Below are 22,351 nucleotides of genomic sequence, written 5' to 3'. Positions count from 1 at the left end.
GCTGGAAATTCTGGAAGATAAGAAAGGACTGTGCAGTTCAAATGGTTGGCCTTCAATTAGCAGAGGGAGACGAAGGGGAGGTATAGGAAAATAATTGGAATTTGTTCCCTATCAGCCCCCGGGTCACAGTCCGAGCCTTAGTCAGTGATGACAGGAATTTACCCAAGTTTACCCAAGGCAGAGTCAGGAACCGACAGTGCATCCACCTCAGGCGTCTGACCCAAGAAGAAGGAGAAGCCCCAGTTTAGTAGCAAGGCATACTAGGTCCCAGTCTAGAGAAGGTGCTGAAATTGGTTTCTAATTTGCTACAGGCCATTCAGTTACCCAGTCAGCATGCTGTTATCAAAGTTAGAGTCCATGGTATAGGCCAAGCCCCATAGACATAGGAAATTGCCTTGCCAACGAGTTAGCTAAGAAAGCTTCTAGGAGTTACCAAATTGTTGGGTCCCACATGATGAGGCAGATTAAAAATTCTACTAGAAATAAGACTCCCTTGAAAAAAGGAATGCCAACCATCCAAGAAGTACTTCAAATACAGGAGGACGCTCCTGCATGGGTAGAACAGCTGTGGCAGGATCAGGGTTGTGTGTACGATCCTGTCACTAGCTTATGGGTTACGCCTTCTGGACAGACTTGCATGTCTGATGAGCTTGCGTTGTGGGTTATTGAATGTGTACACTTTGCAACTCATTGTGGGGCCAAGGCCGTAAGTGATATGATTTTAGAGATCTGGTTGCATCGGGAATCTTCTGGACTTGTCCCAGCGCATCAGCCAGTGATGTCTGATTTGCCAGCAGCATAATGCAGGTAACGGCTTGCCCTGTGAACCAGGTAAGACCCCTTTACCAGCAGGTCCCTTTGAGACCTTGCAAATGGACTACATTAAGTTGAAAAGATGCCAGTGTTATAAGTATGTTCTTGTAATTGTCGATGTTTTCAGTAAATGGATTGAAGCATGGCCGACCACTGACAATAAGGCCTCTACCATTGTAAAAATATTGTTACGCGAAATCATACCACGATTTGGTGTTACTGCGCGGTTAAGTTCAGATAATGGTCATCATTTTATTACTGCTGTAAACAAAGAAATTACATAGATGTCAACAGCTCCATTGTACGTATTGACCTCAAGCCACCGGATTGGTGGAATGGGCAAATCAGACTTTGAAAATCAAATTAGCAAAATTAGTGGCATAGACTGGCTCAACATGGTTAAAACTGCTTCCTGTAGCTCTTTTTCAGATACGCACTACACTTTCTGGTATGGCACAAGTAACGCCTGCGCAAATCCTATATGGTCGACCTTTATGGAAGCCATGGAATGACCATGCCCTCGCAGTGGTCCATTTCCACCAGATGACTGAGGAAATGACATCCTATGTATTAACCCGTGCTTTGCAAACTTCTCATTCACAGGTCAGGGCTGCATATGGTGAGGGGCCAGCAGTCAGTTCCATCTAATATTGAGCCATGTTGCTATGTGCTGTTCAGGAACTGGATGGGTAAGCACTTGGACCCAATCCGACCGCTGCCAAGGTCAAGGGTCGTGCTGCATGGGTTCATCTGAACCACTGCAAATTGATTGGGGAGCCCAATCAAAAGGGGGGAGAAGAGTAATTTTATTATCAACTCAGAGTTTTTAGTTTTCACATTTCTGCTTTGCTTGGGAGTTGTATCATTATAAGTTTAGTTGTATCATTATAAGTTTAGTTTTGAATCCTTATTTTGCTATGTGGTTAAGAATATGCGACTGATTACTGGACTGACTGTGAAGGACTTTTAAATTGAGTGAATAGTTGTTTAAGCTAATTAAGTAAGAAATGAGCTTTTTGTGAGCCTTTGCATATTTCAGATAAATTAAAATGAGGCGATTCATCCTGCTATGCATCCTGATGCTACTACAGATGGAGGGAAATGAAGGAAACATTTGACGATGTGTCCCGGGACAAACAAGCAGAGTCTTTCACCTCTGCAAAAGTGATGTGGTACAGTGCAATGGCCCAGATGCCTTTGGATCCTGGGATGTCACCAAGATTGACTATTGCAATGGGATACAGCGTCAGGCCAATTGGCAGGTAGTCTTAGATAACCGACACCTATGAGAATTACCCTGTTGGTCTCTGGAGTGCAAGTTTGACTTTTTCTGCAAACGGTATTCTTTGGAAGACAACTCGGCAAAGGAACATTTATATGATGGACTATGCTATTGAGAAGCATTAGAGGTCTACCCTTGTTTACAGGAGAAAGAACATGAGAAAAATATGGGAAAAATGGGCATTGGAAGAAACAGACTCTAACATGTTTATACAAGCCCAATTGTGTGTTACCTTGCTACTATCAGAAATACGTCTGTTCTCTTTGCAGGATAGATATGCCTTATACTATTTGTTGGCACATGAGGGAGGGACATGTGCTATTGTGAAAGACAGATGTATGATGGGAATTCAGGACAGAACAGTAACATCACAAACATCAAAATGACATTATTACACTGCTCGATGGGATACAGGAGGATATTTAATGGGGAGACTGGGGATGTGGGGGATTTTATAATTGGATCATTAGTACTACTTTGGTTCTGTCTTCACCAAGGAAGACATAAATAATCTGCCGGAAATAGCAGGGGACCGGGGGTCAAATTGATGGAGGAAACTAGACTACCTTCGACTAAGTGTTTGCCAATAGCCTTGCTTAGAATTCGAACCGCTCCACGAAAGGATGTAGCAGTATCCCCCTATGAAATGTTGTTTGGGTTACCTTATTTGGGACAGATAGAAGGAATACCCACCATAGAGGGTAGTGATGTTTTCCTAAGGAACTATTTACTGGCAGTGTCTCGTTCTATTACAGAATTAAAAACCAAGGGGCTATTGGCACAGAGTCCCCCTCTCGACTTTCCAATCCATTCTGTGAAAGCGGGAGACTGGGTTCTCGTAAAATCCTGGAAGGATGAAAAGTTGCAACCCCGTTGGACTGGTCCGTATTTGGTACTATTGACCACGGAAACAGCAGTGCGGACAAAAGAAAAAGGGTGGACACACGCAAGCCGATTTAAGCGTCCCGTGGAGGCCCCACCAGACAATATCAGCCCGTGGACTGTGCGCGAAGGGAAGGAACCATTGACTTTGGTATTCACCAAGACCCCGCAGGGAAAATGAAGACTTTGTGCTGGTGGATCGTGTGTTGGGTGGTTACCCCTTGTGAGTAATGTAACATGTATAAAAATCACTATACCACAGAATAGAAGGTCCACCACCATCCCATTTGATGTATGTAAAGGAAAATGGTGGTGTGGCTATAGGGTGTATGTATGCACCCATCCCTGTAAAAATTGGCACGCGGTGTTCAATTCATCAAGAGATGGGTGGCATCAGCCCACCTATCAAACTGATAGGTGGCGAGTATATCAAAACTCAAACGAGGGATTGCCAGGACGCGTATATGTAAGCATACAGAGTGTTCAAATGCAGGAAAGTGGTAGGTATTGGATATGTGCAGATAAAACAGGGAAGGACGCATGCCTGAGGTTTGAAATAGAAGTGAAGTGGGATGGATATATGTTAAAATATGAGGATGGGGGGGAAATGTTCCAGATAGATGACAGTCAGAGTAGGGATCCCGGGGCAACACCAGCACCACCGGTAGTCAGCAATGTCACCACGGAATATGAGCCTAAGGATTTGAAGATAATGATAGTAGCAGGAGGAACAGAATTAAGGCAATTGTATGAGGAGGGAATACCGGCAGGAGGAAACGGAGCCAACACCTGGCTTGCCTGGATGATGTACACGGCCAGAAGTATGCAACAAACCAATTGCTATGCCTGCGCCGGAGCTAGGCCTCAGCTGGTCCCAGTACCATTTCCCCTGAATTGGGATAGGACATCTGGGGCTATGTCATGTATACTACAGCTATTCATGAATCCCATCCTACCAAAGAATGCGACCTGCCAGAGTTATCATTACCTATTTCCGGCCAGCAACAACAATACGAAGGGCCGAAGGAAAGACCCTCGACCTCCTCCATTTACCATTCCCCTTGGGGAGGAGGGGTTTGAGTGCTATACAAGATATAACCCAGATGGACAGGCAATGGGGGAGGTGCTCAACTGCAATCAGACGTATAACATAACGGCTGAGGAACAGGGACCACTGTTCAGTAGCTCCTGGCTGAGAAAGCAGATAGTCAGTAGAGCCGATGTCTGGTGGTGGTGCAGGGAGAATACCATGTGGCCCCGGTTACCAGGGTCATGGACGGAAACCTGTACCGTCACACAACTGATGATGCCCTTCACCATAGCAGTAGAACATGCTGTAGAACTCAATGAAGGAAGCCGACGACAAAAGAGAAAGGTGAAAGGATCATTCGACACACACATCTATATAGATGCGATAGGGGTGCCAAGAGGGGTACCCGATGAATTCAAAGCCAGAAACCAGATAGCTGCGGGCTTTGAGTCCATACTCTTCTAGTGGTCCACATTTAATAAAAATGTGGACTGGATCAACTACCTGTACTACAATCAACAACGCTTTATAAATTACACTCGAGATGCGGTTGAAGGATTAGCGGAACAACTGACAGCTACCAGCCTAATGGCCTGGCAAAATCGCATGGCCTTGGACATGCTACTGGCTGAGAAGGGGGGGGGGGGTGTAATGTTTGGGGAACAATGTTGCACCTTCATCCCCAACAACACTGCTCCTGATGGGTCAGTGTCAAGAGCCCTAGCAGGTCTCACCTCCCTGTCTATCGAATTGGCCGAGAACTCTGGAGTAGACACCTCCTGGACCGGGTTTCTAGACTCCTGGTTTGGGAAATGGATGCACATCTTTACATCAGCCCTAACATCAGGTGTAGTTCTGGTGGGGTTGCTGTGTCTATTCGGATGTTGTATCATTCCCTGCGTACGGGGGTTGTCTCAGCGATTGATAGAGACAGCCCTGACAAAGAACAACATCGCCATGATGGCCTTCAGAACACAGTATGACCAGCGAGAGGAAGATAGGGAGGCGAAGATTATGCTGCTAGCACTAGAAAAGGAGGAAATAGTATAAATCAAAGTAGCGTAGCAAAAGAAAAAGGGTGGATTGTGAGGAAGGGGTTAATAGGGATAATTGATTTAGACTAAGGACCCTGAGAAATAGTTGAGAGTAGAACATGCTCGGCTAGATAATAACCGCAAGTACAGATACACAATACACAACACAATACAATTTATTTGTCACTTGAACCTCATAGAGGCTCAAATGAAATGTTGTTTCTGCAGTCATACACACAAGAAAAAAAGACCCAAGACACAACACAATTTACACAGACATCCATCACAGCGCATCTCCTCCTCGCTGTGATGGAAGGCAAAAAACTTATCTCTCCCCTGCACTCCCCATTCCCCTCCCGATGTCAGTCAAAGTTCCCGGCGGGCGATGGCAATTGTCCCGCGGCCATTAACGCCGCGCCGGGTGATGCAAGGCCCTGCTCCGGGTCTTGTTGTTGGAGCCCCCGGCGGGCGCTAGCAAAGTCCCGCAGCCGTTGAAGCCGCGCCGGGCGGTGATGTAAGGCCCCGCTCCAGGCACTCCTCGACCCCGCGACTCGGGCGGGTGAAGTCGCCGTTGCGGAAGCCCCGAAAAGCGGTCTCCCAGCAGGGACCCGCGGGCTCCCGGTGTCAATGTCCACCGGACCTGCGGTAAGCCTCCGAATCCCCGGGGTCGGGTCGCAGCAGCGCGCCACCACCGCTCCACCCGCTCCGAACTCGGCCAGCTCTACGATGGTGAGTAGGTCCGCAGCTCCGCGACTGGAGCCCCAGGTCGTTCCTGGGAAAAGGTCGGGTTCTCCGTGCAGGGGAAAGATTTTAAAAGTTTCCCCCCCCCCCCCCCCCACAGTCAGGCAAGAACATAACGAGAACTGGGGGAAAGGGCATGAAGTACTCTGTACTGCATTTACTTAATAAGATAAATGAATATTGCAAAAATGCCCAGCATGACAAGATGCCTCATTTAAATGCATATGCGATGTATGATGTGGGCGGCACCGGGGGAGGTACCTGTAGATTGTGCACCTTAGTGTTCCGATTGGAAGGAGCCCGAAGGGGAGGAATTAAAGGTGTGACAATTGTAAACTGATGTGAATAAAAGAAAGGGACTTTCCCGACCTCGGTGTGTCTCAAAAGGGGAGGCACCCGACTCTGGAGGCTTGTTAATAAAATATACTTGTTTCTCTGAATTTGTCTCTAGCATCGTGATTGTGAGCATTCACATTTGCATCTCACAAGCTCTAGGGGCTAGTGGAATCAAGGGATATGGGGAGAAGGCAGGCACGGGTTATTCATTGGGAACGATCAGCCATGATCACAATGAATGGTGGTGCTGGCTCAAAGGGCAGAATGGCCTCCTCCTGCACCTATTTTCTATGTTTCTAAGTGGGGGTTGTGGGGGGAGGGGTGTGGCCGAGGGGTGTGGGTGGGGGTGTGTGGGAGGAGGTGTGTGGGTGGAGGGGTGTGGGAGGAGGGGTGTGGGAGGAAGGGTGTGGGGAATGGTGTGGGGGAGGAGGTGTAGGCGGAGGGGGGATGTGTGGGCAGGGTGTGTGGGCTGGGGGGCTGTGGGCGCGGGGGTGTGTGGGAGGGGTGTATGGGTGGGGTGGATGTGTGGGCAGGGGGGGTGTGAGCGGGTGTGGTGTGTGGGCAGGGGGGATAGGCGGGGGGGCGTGTGTGTGTGTGTGTGGGGGCGGGGGTGGTGTGTGGGCAGGGGGGATAGGCGGGGGGCGTGTGTGTGTGTGGGGGGGCGGGGGTGGTGTGTGGGCAGGGGGGATAGGCGGGGGGCGTGTGGGTGTGTGTGGGGGCGAGGGGGTGGGGCGGGATGGTGTGGGTGGGGGGGGAGAGAGCTCAGAGAAAAGACCGAGATTGTACCCCGTTATACCCCCCCCCCCCCCCGTTACACCCTGCAGTCTGTAAATCTGCAATCCGGTAATTTTTCTTTGCGCTACTTATACTTGTGTAATAACAAGGAACTGCAGATGTTGGTTTATACCAAAGATAAACACAAAGTGCTGGACTAACTCAATGGGTCAGGCGGCATCCCTGGAGAACATGGATTGGGTAGGGTTGGTACCCTTCTTCAGACTGATTATAGGGGGGCGGATAATTTTACATTCACATACACACCCTCAAACATTCACGCACACATACACATTCATGTTCATGCACAGAGGATGGATGGAACGAACATGTACACTGTCGATACACTGATGAACCTGGTGAAAGAGCGGAAATATGAGTGAAATTCTGCAACCCTGAGATGTAACTTGGGAGGTCATAAAGAGATGATGCAATACATAACTATGGAAGTCAATGCCAGGAACATTATTCAAAGGATTTAAAAATTGTTCTGGAAGAGTTTTAACCGTCTCTCATCTGACAGTGGAATTAATATTAAATTGACAAACTCTAGCTATGAAAACTAGTGTTTCATTGCTTTACATCATGTCATTAACACATAAGCGCTCTTGTCAATAAGGACTCATTGCTAACATTTATATGTTCTGCCTCATGTTTAGTCAATTAGCATGATTGCAACCTACAGAATGTTGCATATATCTCCAGCAGTTTGGAGGAGATGGATGTATAAAAATCCAGATCAATATCTCCATCAAAGCTACTGCCAATGTGGTTCCTGCCCTGCTCTGTTGTTATGATTGCAGCAATTGGTTGCCTTACGTCCTAGTCATGTTCATAATTTGTAGGAGCAGCATTAGGCCATTCAGCCCATAAAGTCTACTGAACCATTCAATCATGGCTGATCTATCTTTCCTTCTCAACCCCATTCTCCTGCCTTCTCCTCATAGCCCTTGATACCCTTACTAATCAATAACCTATCAATCTTCACCTCAAAAAGAAAGTCTATTTAATGAGTCACAGATATGCAAATCATTGACTGCCACTGAATTTCAGGTGAATTGCTCCCTAATAGCTCTCTATAGATGTCACCATTTACAGAAATACTTTATTTTGCGCCAACTCCTCTCAGTAAGATATCCTGCTCTGTGCGGCCACTTTTCATTCTCGCTGACATGTACAATGCAAGTGGCAAATGTAGAAGGTCACCTGTATTGGGAAGCAAGTCATTGCACACAAGACTTTAAGTCACCAAGTTAAAAAACATCATGTTACATTGGACAAGACATTGATTGAGACTGTATCTGTAATGTTATGTGTAAATCTCATCGCCATACTATAGGAAGGATGTGATTGAATGAGCGAGGTTGCAGTATAAATTCATAAGGATTTTGCTAGGTCTGGAGTGCCTGAGTTATAAGGAAAAACTGGATAGGTTGGGATGCTTTCCCAGGAGTGAAGGTGGTTGTGGGGTGACCTTAAGGAAGTGTATTAAATCACAAGGAGCATAGAAAGGTTATATAGTCTTTGGCCCAGTGAAGGGAAGTCTAAACTAGAGGCCATAGGGTGAGATGAGAAAGATTTAAAGGGACCTGAGGGCAAGTTTTCCACCCAGAGGATGTTGGATATATGGGATTAGTTACCAGAGGAAGTGGTAGAGGCAGGTCCAATTGCAATGTTTAAAAGACATTTGGACAGGCTATGAAAGGTTTTGAGGGATATGGGCCAAATGTAGGATAATGGGACTAGCTCAGGTAGGCACCTTGGTCAGCATGAATGAGTTGGAATGAAGGATCTGTTTCTAGACTGTATAACTTTATGACACCGTAATGCAACGCAAAGTTATAAATAGCACATTGTCAATTTAAGGGCCATGAAAGGCAGTCAACCTGAAGCTTTGCTCTCGTTCTTTCTTTTATTTCGGATGTCTGGTATCTCCACTATTTTGCTTTTGTGTCCGTTAAGTAGCATTGTAGAAGAACTTTCATAATCTAAAATGGATATTCTGCTAAACAAGTTTAAGAAAGGGAGCAAGATGCAATCTAAAATGGCAGCACAAGGAGTGAATCAACCCTTTAAAAATAAATTCTTCGTTTTTCAGGATCTGGGTGTCGTGACTAGGTCAACATGTATTGCCCTTGAAAGGAATGTCTTTCTAAGCCATTTCAGAGGATAGATTGACTACTTAATATCACAATCTGGCCACCCATTGTGCTGCCAGGGGTCAGCAGACAGGCAACGACCTTTTATTCAGATGGAGCCTTTTGCTTTTCCCATTGAAAGTATACATGCATACACCATCTCGAATGGTCCTTCTCCCCCTTCCCCACTTTGAGCTGTCATGGATTAGGCATTCCCAGTACTCAGTGGGTGCATAGTTTCCAAGGAAGCCTGAACAGTTCTTTGAATCTTTTCACCCACCCACCTGGTAATCTCATCTGGGGATGGAGCTCAGAATGTAATATTTAGTTCATGTGTTTGGTATCAAGCAATGGGACAACTGAGTCTACCTAAAGCTTTACGCTGGGCATGTTTGTCTTGGAGAGCAAATTAATATTGGATCCAATATTCTTCTCGTTAATTTGGAGGATTTCATGGAGACATTATTGTTGATATCTTTCCAGCTCTTTAAGCTGCCTACTGTAGGCAGGGATCACAACTGCCCAGATATTCATGAGTTTTAGAGCAGGTCTTAAGTTATAATGCTCAATCACTGAATGACAATAAAGGCTACTATACTTTACTTTACTTTACTTTATAATTCTGTAACTTACTTCATGGGCATGGAGCAAATCTTTAGAATTAGTAGTAAATTATATGGTGACTATCTTCTAGATCCCATGTCATCCAAATCTTAGTGGTTGACCTGAATTGTGCAGTATGCACTGGCTTTTGTACATGCTCAGAGGTCGCACATCATTGTCAACTTGTTTACTGAAGCATAAGAGAAGATGGGCCTTACATTTAACATGTTAATATCTGTCTACCACACTGCCTCCCTAACACTGTCCTCTGACAGCGGGGAGAATGAGGAAAACATGAACCACCCTATGAGGAAGGATGTGCTGTCTCTGGAGAGGGTCCAGAGGATGGTTACAAGAATTATCCCAGGAATGAGCGGGTTAACATATGATGAGCATTTGACGTCACTGGGCCTGCACTCACTGGAGTTTAGAAGGATGAGGGTGGACCTCATTTAAACTTACCGAATAGTGAAAGACCTGGATATGGAGAGGATGTTTCCACTAGTGAGAGAGTCTAGGACCAGAGGTCTGCTGACTCTCGACCTGCTCTAAAACTCATGAATATCTGGGCAGTTGTGATCCCTGCCTATAGCAGGCAGCCCAAAGAGCTGGAAAGATACCAACAATAATGTCTCCATGAAATCCTCCAAATTAACAAGAAGAATTAAAGGATGTTCCTTGAGGAGGGAGATGAGGAGGAATTTATTTAGTCAGAGGGTGGTGAATCTGTTGAATTAATTGCCACAGAAGGCTGTTGAGGCCAAGTCAATGGATTTTTTAAGGCAGAGATGGATAGATTCTTGATTAATATGGGTGTCAAAGGCTATGAGGAGAAGGCAGGTGAATGGGGTTAGGAGGGAGAGATAGATCAGCCATGATTGAATGGCGGAATAGACTTGATGGGCTGAATGTCTTAATTCTACTCCTATCACATGACCATCTTATTTCTCACAGGCCACTTCTCAGCAAAGCAGAGGGCAATGATGAAAACACGTTTCTCCCCCCCACACCCATACACAACATAATAAAATAAAACCAAAAATCAACCAAAACAGGACAAAAGAACAAACAAAAAAAGAAAAAACAAACGGACTGCAAGCGAGCCGCAGCTGCTAAGGCAGCGCCGCCATCTGGCAAGAGAGATTGGAATAAAGTCTTAAGATAATGACGCACCTTTGTTAACGTCAACCTTTACTAACATATTTACTGTAAGCATGTTAATTCAGATCATGGCTCGCATGCCACCATGAAGCAAGCAAATCCTGTGGAAATCAAATTCAAGGAGAGTGCTCCATAATCTCACCAGGTTGATAGAGTCAAAGACTTTAAGGAAGTCAAACATGACCACGTACAGTGGTTGGTCTGCTCAGTGAAGAATTGCCTTACTAGTGGCAGTAATGGAGGTAGTGTTGTGAACATTTACACACTTGCTGAATTGTCAAGCAGTGAAAGTCATGTCCATTTTACCTCTGTAAGGAGAAAACCCATGCTGACATTCAGGAAACAGTTCTAAAACAAGAGGATATAGATTTGGGGTGAGGGATAAGAGATTTGGAGAAAATCTGGGCGGAACTTGGAATGCACCAACAGAGTGAGTGGAAGCAGAACTGCATGCCACATGGTAGATGGGATTAATATGGCTGGGTTAAGTTTGTATCTAGTGATTATATTTAAATAACACATAAATCGCGTAGCAAGCAGCATTGCTCACAGCAGACCTTGCTCCAGTCCCCATATCTGTAAGAACATATTCAGATTCATCCTTTACAAATTTGTGATCATAATCGTATAATTTATTTTGTTGATGAACCCACTATTAATATCTTAAGTATGTTATTGAAAGAAAACCCCTCCCACAAGCTCAGAACATTCTCAAATCCTGTGCTATTTATGAGGAACCGGAGCTAATTTGTGCTCAATAAATTCTCATAGCATTTATGTGATATTGACCGGAGTGTGTGTTTTTGTTTTAAGAGATAAATGCTGGCAAGTTCAGAAGTGGTGATGGAGTGTTTGCAAAGGGATTAGGATCCACAGCAGATACTTGACCATTTGACCTGACATGTGAGACTGCAGCCCTGGGCCATGGCTAATCAAAGTCTTCAGACAGTGAAAAGGTCTTCTATCTTCCGGTCAAAGGAATTCTCTGAGATTGATAAATTGTTCGAGCTGTGTTTTTCACAATAAATAAAAAGGAGTTAACAAGATGATGTCCAAAAGGCAAAATAGAGTTAGAAAGTTATTAATTCATAAAGCACACAAATGGGTCCTTCAGCCTTTCTTGTCTCTACACAATTTTTAAAATCTATCTATACTGATACCGTTAGGATGTATCATTCAATGCCTTGCCCATTGTCTGTCCAAATGTCTCTTAAACACAGTAATTGTTTCTGATTCCACCACCTTCTCTGGTAATGTTCCAGATATCAATCACCCTCTGTGTCAAAACAATTATCTCCCAGATCTCATTTAAAATTCCATCTCCTCACCTAAAACCCATGCCCTCGTGTTTTTGATATATTTACAATGAGAAAAAAGATATTGACTACTATCTAAGCATTTCATAATCTTTATTTCATTGGCTTACCCCTCAGCCTCCTTTGGTCCAGAAAATAAAGCTCAGCCTACCCCATCTCTCCCCATAACAAAATCCAGACAACAGCCTAGGGAATCTCTGCTGTACTCTCTTCAGCACAATGACATCCTTCCTTTAGTATGGTGACTAGAACTGCACACAATACTACAGGTGCTATCCAACCAGTGTTTTGTAAAGTTGCAACATGATGTCCAAATTGCCTCAATCTATGAAGGAAAACATGCCATAGGCCTTCCTCATGCCGACCTATTCAGCCACGTTCGAGTAAGCATGGACAGTTCATCGATACACCTTGGGACCCAACCATTTACTGTATATATTTTCCCCTATATGACTGTCCAAAATACACCACCTTTCACTAGTCAGAACTAAATTCCATCTGCCAATGCTGCACCCAACTTTCCAACTGATCTGCATCCTGCCTTAGGCAATCTTCCTTGCTAACCATAACATCACCAATTTTCATGTCATCCGTAAACTTACTAATCACATTGTGAATATTGTACAAATCACATTACTAAACCCTATGTCTCAGGGTTTGTGATGGGCCCATCGCTGTTTATAGTCTATATCAATTATTTGGATGAGAACTTACATGGCATGATTAACAAGTTTGCAGATGACACCAAAGTCATCGTAGATCGCGCCATCGTGGTATCGTAGATAGCGAAGATGGTTGTTAAAAATGGCAGCTGGATCTTGATCAGTTGTGCAGGTGGGCTGAGGAATGATTGATGGAATTTTATCCAAAGAAATGTGAGGTGTTGCATTTGGGAAGTCTAACATAGACATGACTTACACTGTGAATGGTAGGGCTCTGGGGAGTGTTTAGATCAGGAGGATCTCAGAGTGCAGGTACAAAGTTTTGATACAAATGCCTCATGCTTCTGGACCAACCTACCATGTAGGTCCTTGCCTGACTAAAGTCCATATTGAAAATGTCTTTATCGTGCCTTCATCAATCTTTGCTACCTCTTCAAAAGACGAAATTAAACTCCTAAAACAAGATTTCCCTCTCACAATGCCATGCTGACTGTCCCCAATAAGTCTCTGCCTTTCCAAATGTCTGTCAACTCCTGTCCAAAGAACTCTCTCCAATAATGTATGTACCACTGATGCAAAGTTCACTGATCTGTAGTAATCTCAGTTACACTTCCTGGCCTTCTTAAACAAAGGACAACATTAACTTTCTTCCAGTCCTCCGGCCTCACGCTTGTAGCTAATGAAGAAGCAAATAATAGTCAGCACAATCAGCAAAGTAATCTACTAAAGATAGACACAAAAAGCTGGAGTAACTCAACAGGTCAGGCAGCATCTCTGGAGAAAAGGAATAGGTAACGTTTCGGGTTGAGACTTTTCTTGACCCGGAACATCACCTATTCCTTTTCTCCAGAGATGCTGCATGACCCACTGAGTTACTCCAGCTTTTTGTGTCTATCTTCAGTTTAAACCAGCATCTGCAGTTCCCTCCCTACTGGTAATCTACTAACCTGGTTGAAACTCAGCTATTCTTTGAAGAGCCATATCAAAAGTATTAACATTGGAACATTAGATAATCAGTACCATAAATTCAGGGCAGCTCGAGGTGGCCCAGTCACGGTGGCACTCACTTTCCAAGGCTGAGGGATTAGGATTTCTGAATATGTGATAGTTACGCCAGCAGCTTCACTATATACATTTCCAGATATATATGTGTTTGCTGAAGTGGATTGTTGACAATTGACTGCTGGCATTCTTAAACCCCTGTCTCACGGTGCGAGTCGACCCACGAGTGACCCCGAGTTTAAAACAAATTAAACTCGTGGTAATCACGTAAAATTAACGTAGCGGGAACGTCGGAACTCGTGGACGCAACTTAGCGACTCGTGGCGCTAACGGCAGGTACCCGGGAAACTTGTTAACTTTTTAAACATGTTTAAAGATTTCCATGAGTCAAATTTACTCTTGACGTTAAAATTTGAAACATTTAAACTTGTTGTAAGAACGTAGTGGCCCGTGAGTTTACCGTAGTGACTCTTGAGTCTACCGTGGGTTTGGCCTGAGTGCCAGAAGTGAAATGTTGAAGATTAGTCAGATCTTAATGGAAAATGAATGAATGGATGGATGGATATAGGGATCTGAAATTAATTTGGATACATTCGATGGGAGAGCCGCCGATGAAGCTGAAGGTACAGAGTGAAGATGGGGGTCAAGCATTGATGGGAAGGGTTAACACCGGGCGGGACGCGTGAAAAGTGACCATACTGAGGGAATTCCCACGTATATGAAGCAGAGAGAAACGTAAATTCTACATAGATTATGTTTGAGCCAGCGAGGAGACATTTCTTCAGATAATGATTTTACAATGTGAGGTGACATTATAAGCCATGGGATATAGACACAAAATGCTGGAGTAACTCAGCGGGGCAGACAATATTTCTGGAGAAAAGGAATTGGTGACGTTTCGGGTCGAGACCCTTCTTCAGACTGGTTTTGTGCTGTGCTGTTGCCATATCTCTGGAGAGAAATAATGGGTCTCGACCCGAAACGTCACTCATTCCTTCTCTCCAGAGATGCTGCCTGTCCCGCTGAGATACTCCAGCATTCTGTGTCCATCTTCGCTGGTGAGGAACCGTGCGTGCCCTTTGCAAGTTTTCGCTCTCGAACACAGATAGCAGCGGATTATTAGGGGAAGAAACTCGCGTTCATGCCGCACGACGTGTTTGACCACCTGCCCCCAGTACTCAAGGAGCTTGTGCTGAGCGGTAACCAGCGGTGGAGCTTCAACTGGGGCAGGCATTACCTGCTAGGCTGGTTGGAGCTGCTGGACCTCAGTAGCAACCTGTTGACCACGGTGCCTCGCATGCTGTCCAACCGCACCCAGACCCTGTGTCTTCAACCTCACCCGCAACCAGATCTCTAAGCTGACCAAGGACTTCCTGCGGGACGTGACCTCCCTGCAGTACCTGGATCTCAGCTACAACAACCTGAAGACCATCCAGGCCTCTAGTTTCCCGGACAGCTCCATCAAACACCTTCGGGAGCTGCGGCTAAGCGGCAACCACTTTCTCTGCACCTGCGACGCCAGGTGGTTCGTGTGGTGGATCAATCAGACCACAGTCTACATCCTTCGCCTGGTCACCGATGACACCTGCACCTACCCCAAAGCCCAACGCGGCCACGGCGTTGGCTGCGAGGTGGACCATTTTACCTGACATGTGAGACTGCAGCCCTGGGCCATGGCTAATCAAACTCTTCAGACAGTGAAAAGGTCTTCTTTCTTCCGGTCAAAGGAATTCTCTGAGATTGATAAATTGTTCAAGCTGTATTTTTCACAATAAATAAAAAGGATGTCCAAAGGATGTCCAAAAGGCAAAATAGAGTTAGAGAGTTATTAATTCATAAAGCACACAAATGGGTCCTTCAGCCTTTCTTGGCTCTACACAATTTTTAAAATCTATCTATACTGATTCCGTTAGGATGTATCATTCAATGCCTTGCCCATTGTCTGTCCAAATGTCTCTTAAATACAGTAATTGTTTCTGATTCCACCACCTTCTTTGGTGAACCTGCACTCCTGCGAGTTGGACTACCTGGGCATTGGTTATGCTACAAAATTCTGTCTGGTCTCATAGTTGCTCTTGATGAACCCGCACTGTGTGTGTGTGAAGCATGGCACTCTTGATGTGACCGATGATTCATGTTAATGACCCCTCAGGTAAAGAAGGGATTGTCAACCAGAAGCTCGCCCTCTCAGCCCTGTAACAACCTCTGCACACTCATTTTATTGACCAGCTGCATGCTTGATTTTTTTTACAGAGCAGCGGACTAGATTGCTTTTGTGGCATATCTAGTGGAACAATTGAAGTCTTTCGGCCATGAAAAATAAACAGATTCATGCTTTAAAATAGCTTTTATTTAGAGGTGACGAGTCAATTCAAATTTTGATTTTGCCTGTATTTATTCAACAGGATTTTTAAATGTGACGTTATCAATGCTTCATTCTATAAAATGTTTAATTGGTAATTTAGCACAGGTTAAATCAACAAAAAAACAAGAAAATAAAGCTAAATTAACCTGTGTATTTATAATAGGTTATTACTTATGATAAAAGGAAATATCACATGATCCAACCTATTAATATCCTTATTAATATTATATTTTTAGGCTGACATTATTGGTGTCTTCGTATCTAAGATTAAATAGCAAAATAAGAAGTGATGATGATTAGCAAGTCCTGCTGGCCCACTCTAACACAATATGAACAGGATCTACCAAACACAATGGAGGTTATGTGACATGAAATCTGCACTTTCAGAAAGTGCGCAGAGCAATGCATCAAATTTACATGGTGTTTGTTCACAGGAATGTAGGCCAGGTCCTTCGATGAAAAGAAGGGACCAGAATAAAGGAAGTATTTGAAACGGTGTACAGATGCAAATAGACCTCCATGAAATAAATGTTGTTCTTATTTTTAAATATTACAGGATTGTTCTAGATAGACACAAAATGCAGGAGTAACTCAGCGGGACAGGCAGCATCTCTGGAAAGAAGGAATGCGTGACGTTAGGTGTCAAGACCCTTCTTCAGACTGAAGGGTCTGAAGAAGGGTCTCGACCCGCAACGTCATTCATTCCTTCTTTCCAGAGATGCTGCCTGTCCCGCTGAGTTACTCCAGCATTTTGTGTCTAACTTCAATTTAAACCAGCATCTGCAGTTCCTTCCTACACTGGAACTTGATCTACATCCACTATGATCATCATCACTGCTTTATCAGGAAAACCTGTGATCCTGAACAAACTCGCACACAATTATAGCCTTGGGACATAGAAACATGGAAACATAGAAAATAGGTGCAGGAGGAGGCCATTCGGCCCTTCGAGCCAGCACCGCCAGTCATTGTGATCATGGCTGATCATCCCCAATCAATAACCCGTGCCTGCCATCTCCCCATATCCCTTGATTCCACTAGCCCCTAGAGCTCTATCTAACTCTCTCTTAAATCCATCCAGTGATTTGGCCTCCACTGCCTTCTGTGGAAGGGAATTCCACAAATTCACAACTCTCTGGGTGAAAAAGTTTATCTCACCTCTGTCTTAAATGACCACCCCTTTATTCTAAGGATGTGGCCCCTTGTTCTGGACTCACCCAACATTGGGAACATTTTTCCAACATCTAGCTTGCCCAGTCCTTTTATAATTGTATGTGTTTCTATGAGATCTCCCCTCATCCTTGTTAACTCCAATGAATACTAGTCTTTTCAATCTTTCCTCATATGACAGTCCCGCCATCCCAGGGATCAATCTTGTGAACCCGGGAATTAACCTTGTAAACCTACGCTGCACTCCCTCAATAGCAAGAATGTCCTTCCTCAAATTAGGTGACCAAAAACTGCACACAATACTCCAGGTGTGGTCTCACTAGGGCTCTGTACAATTGCAGAAGGACCTCTTTGCTCCTATATTCGATTCCTCTTGTTATAAAGGCTAACATGCCATTCACTTTCTTCAATGCCTGCTGTACCTGCATGCTTACCTTCATATACCTACATGCTTACTTTCATATACAACTGCAGAAGAACCTCTTTACTCTTAGACATACAAAATTAAGGCACACCAATCCCACCACTAAGGAGAGGGTATAATTGTTTATTGACCAGTTTCTCTGTCATTGTCCTTTAGAGTTGTTCACAAAGTGTCTGTCCTAAATGTGGAAATTTATCACAGAAATATTACCACATCATGTGCTGCAACACTATTTGTTATTGGCAGTTGAGGAGACAAAACGATACATTTCAGATCTATTTGTAGGATGGAAAAGGAAATAAATCAGTTGTAAGGGCACTATAGTTTACAATGGGGAAGGCAGATGTTAGATGTTGTGTCTCTGACTGAAAGAAAGATCAGGTTTGTATAAAAAAATAGGAAGATTAATGACAGCTATTTTTCAAGGTAGAATTCTAAGGGAAAAATATATTTCGCTGGGAGTCCGATTTGTGTTAGTGTGACTTTACGAATCAAATGTAAGATATATTCTGGTTTTTACTACGTTGTTTTACATCTACTGCTGACTTATGGGCGACTGTTTGCATACCTTGGCTATGCAAGCAAATAATTTTACTGTGACTTGTCACATGTGATGATAAAATATTCAATAAATATCGTTAATGAAGGGTTTATTAAGGGTGGCTCCAGCTCAGATATCTCCATTAACAAGTGGTAATATCAAAGAGCCCACACTCACTACATTGGCAACAAATTACAGATGTTTCTGACAAAAGGAGGAGCACGACTGTATGGAGGGCCATGATCATGTGTGAATTCGTGGAGAGAACATATTTCTCCTGGTAGAGCAGTGATAATGCTGGGGCGGCACAGACACTGTGGCCCGAAGGGCCTGTTCTTGTGCTGTGTTCTATGGAGGTGGGTGTACTGTAAGTGTATGATATATGACTAGAGTCAAGGTTTCAAGGTCAATTTCTGAAGTACTTTTTGAAATGTAGTCCCCGTTGTAATATGGAAAACGTGGGGCCCAATTTGTGATCAAATTGGGCCCCACGTTGAACATTCAGAATGAAGATATCTGTTTTATTTTGGTGGTATTGGCTTAAGCGTAAAAACTTGCCTGGACATTTAAACGTTCAAAGGTTCAACGGTCAGTTTATTGTCACGTGTACCAATTAAGGTACAGTGAAATTCGATTTACCAGACAGCCATACTAAAAAAAAAGCAATAAGACACACAGCTACATAGAAGTTAACATAAACATCCACCACTGCGGATTCCCCACATTCCTCACTGTGATGTAAGGCAAAAAAGTCCAAACTTCTTCGTCTTTATTCTCTCGCTCCATGATGTTAAATTCCGCAGGCTCCAAAGTCGAACCCCGACAGGGATCGCGAGCTCCACAATGTTAAAGTCCGCAGGTTCCTGTGGTTAGAGCTCCTGAAGTAGGTCTCCTGCAAAGGCCGGCAACTCCTCAATGTTAGCCCGCAGTGCGGACGGAATATGATACGGAAGAAAATCGCATCTCCGTCGTGGTAAAAGATTTTAAAAAGTTTCCCCCAACACCACCCCTCAACACCACCCCCCCACATAAAACAAGTTAAAGAACACTAAAACATACATTTAACATATACTATCAAACAACAAAGAAAGAAGGGACAGACAGACTGTTGGCGAGGCAGCCATTTGTCTTGCATATGGAATGAGTGGAAATGTTCCAAAAGACAAGGAGTGTCATTGAGGTCTTGAGGAGGATCCCGAATAGAATAAGGCAGATATTTGCAAGAAGAGAGAGAGAGGTCACAGACTTCCAACTGCAAAAACAAATCTCCACCATCACCCTCTGCAGATTTTGGATTCAATTTGCTAACTTGGCTCAAATTCCAAAGCCTGTTAGTTATGGACCAGTCTCCCATGTTGGATCTTGTCAAAGGACTTACTGAAGTCCATGGGGAGTGCATCAACATCATCATCGCCCTTACTCACCTCCATGATAACCAACCAAATTAGTGAAGCTTTCCCTTAATAAAAGCTTGTTGACTATTCAGAATCAATCCTTGAGATTGCAAATGCTGATTTTACTTCGGAGTCACGTGAGTGACTACGTGAAGAACCCCGCCACGACACATGCGTGTCATATCGCTTCACGCTTGTGAAACGTCAGGCAGGGGGGAAGCGTTCCCCCGCAGCGGTAAGTTTGAAACCGCGACCTGCAGGTAAGAAATTTACTCTGCGGTAGTTTTGTTCCCCGCGCTGTTTTTTCACAGGGGGGGAAGCTGGACAAAATAGTGTCCACAAGTGCTGCGAGTGAAGCTGGCTGGGGAGGACCGCGAAGTTGCGGGAGCCAGCAGCAGCTGAAGGCACAAGCCCCGTAAGGGATCAGCTGTGCCGACATTTGGTCCCGCGCCGGCCGGGCGGGAGACTATTCAGAATGGGGCCGCCGACTTTTTGGACAAGTCAAAAATGGCAGGAGACGGGGTGGAACGACGTTCCCCTGTAGCGACAATTTTAACCGGACCTGCAGGTAAGAGCTGCGGTCTTTTTGTGTTTTTACCATGCTGATTACAGGTGGAGAAACCAACGGGCTGCGACAAAGCTGGTGGGCTAGATGGGATCAGCTGTGCCCGATGTCGCCTCCGCACCAGCCAGATCCACTCCACGGAAGGGCAGTAAGGACAAAGCTGGTGAGGGAGGACCGCGGAGCAGCGGGCAGCCAGCAGCATCCAGCGGCACTCGGATCACTGATAGTGGGATCAGCTGTGCCCGATGTCGCCTCCGCACCGGCCAGATCCACGCGGCCGGTCGGAAAGGCTAGACACAAAAACAAACAAGGTCGTGGACTCAGAGGAGTCCGACTTTGAACAACCGCAGGCGGCCAGCGCCCGATAGCGCTGGAGCCGGATGGAGCAGTGTGTGGAGCATTTGCTCCAATGTGACAGACTCCGGGAGATGGAGTCGGGTCACTGTGGGCCCTATGATAAACCCACAGCAGTACCTCTTGAAGGGCTGCACAGTGCTTCTACCTCATCAGAGGGGAGCACTGCGGGTCAGTTCTGGGCTGACTTGGAAGAGGGGTCCGCAGAAGGAAAGACAAGTGTGCAAGGGGTGCAGGAACAAGAGAACCTACTGGAACCCACTACGGCCAAAGACAGCACCCCCACCAGCAGAACTGGTGAAAGCTTGAAGGTCCGGTACCCAAAACAAGAGTCTTTTTTAGGCCATGGCCCAGGCCGGCCTTCTTGGAAGATGCTGGGACCTCCAACGCCAACCAAACCGAAAATCCAGACACCAGCGCAACAACAGCAGCGAAGAACCTACAAAAAGAAGTAAACCTGCCACTGGTAATTATGGAGGTAGGTGGGTCTGGTTCCCTACAAAATACAGGGAGCATGGAGGTTGGGTGGAGATTACACTCTTTTCTGAAGGCATGGAGCATGTTAACAACCGATACTTACATCTTAAGCAGTATCCAGGGATATACAATAGAGTTTATACACAAGTACAGCCCTCCAGTTCAACATATACTGAACCGAATGTTCGTGCCTTCTGATAAAGAAAACTCAAATGCGCAAGCTGAACTGGAGCGGCTTTACATAAAAGGTGTAATTGAGAAAACTCAACACGAACCATTAGAATTCGTGTCCAATATATTTATCAAAAACAAAAAAGATGGTGGTTGTCGCATCATCATAGATCTGACAAAATGGATACCTTTGTTACTGCTAAACAATTAATTTCCAAAGGTTACTGCATGGCCAGCATCGATTTAAAAGATGCTTACTATTCAGTGCCTATACGAGGTGACCACAGATGTTACTTAAAATTCAACTGGATGGGACAACATTGGCAGTATAAAGGACTGCCAAATGGGTTATCATCAGCCCCAGGCTGTTCACAAAAATTTTGAAACCAGCCCTAGCGTCTCTACAGAAACAGAAACACATGGTCATGGCATATTTAGATGACATACTCATTGTGGGCAAAACTTTGGAATTGGCCAAACAAACTGTAACAGCCACAAAACAGTTATTTGAAAAACTGGGATTTATTATCCATCCAGTTAAATCTAAACTAACGCCTTCCACTACTATAGACTATTTGGGGTTTCACCATTGACTCAGTTCACATGTCGGTGACTCTGCCTAAGGGAAAGGCTAGAGATTTAATAGAGGCTTGCAATAACATCATTGACATCAGCAAACCATCCATCAGATTGGTAGCAAAAGTAATTGGCAAAATGGTGGCTGCCTTTCCAGCCACACAATTTGGACCTCTACATTACCTAAACTTACAGAGAGCAAAAATACAAGCACTCTAAATTAATGCAGGTCACTTTGACAGACCTATGAAACTACCAATCAAGCTAAAATGGAACTAAAATGGTGGATAGATAACATCTGGCTTTGTTCCAATCCAATCATTGTCAGTAACCCTTCCATGGTACTACAAATAGATGCCAGTGCACTTGGGTGGGGAGCCACCAATACCATCACCAGCTGTGGACGTAGATGGACTGCTCAGGAGGCATCATTATTACTCACACTGGGCATAAACTACCTGGAATGTTGGGTGCATTACATGGCCTAAAGTCATATTGTACTGGGTCATATCACCAGCATGTTAGACTACAGATAGACAA

Source organism: Amblyraja radiata, chromosome 12, assembly GCF_010909765.2.
Source record: "Amblyraja radiata isolate CabotCenter1 chromosome 12, sAmbRad1.1.pri, whole genome shotgun sequence".
Lineage (NCBI taxonomy): Eukaryota > Metazoa > Chordata > Chondrichthyes > Rajiformes > Rajidae > Amblyraja > Amblyraja radiata.
Note: the sequence above shows the minus strand (reverse complement) of the source record.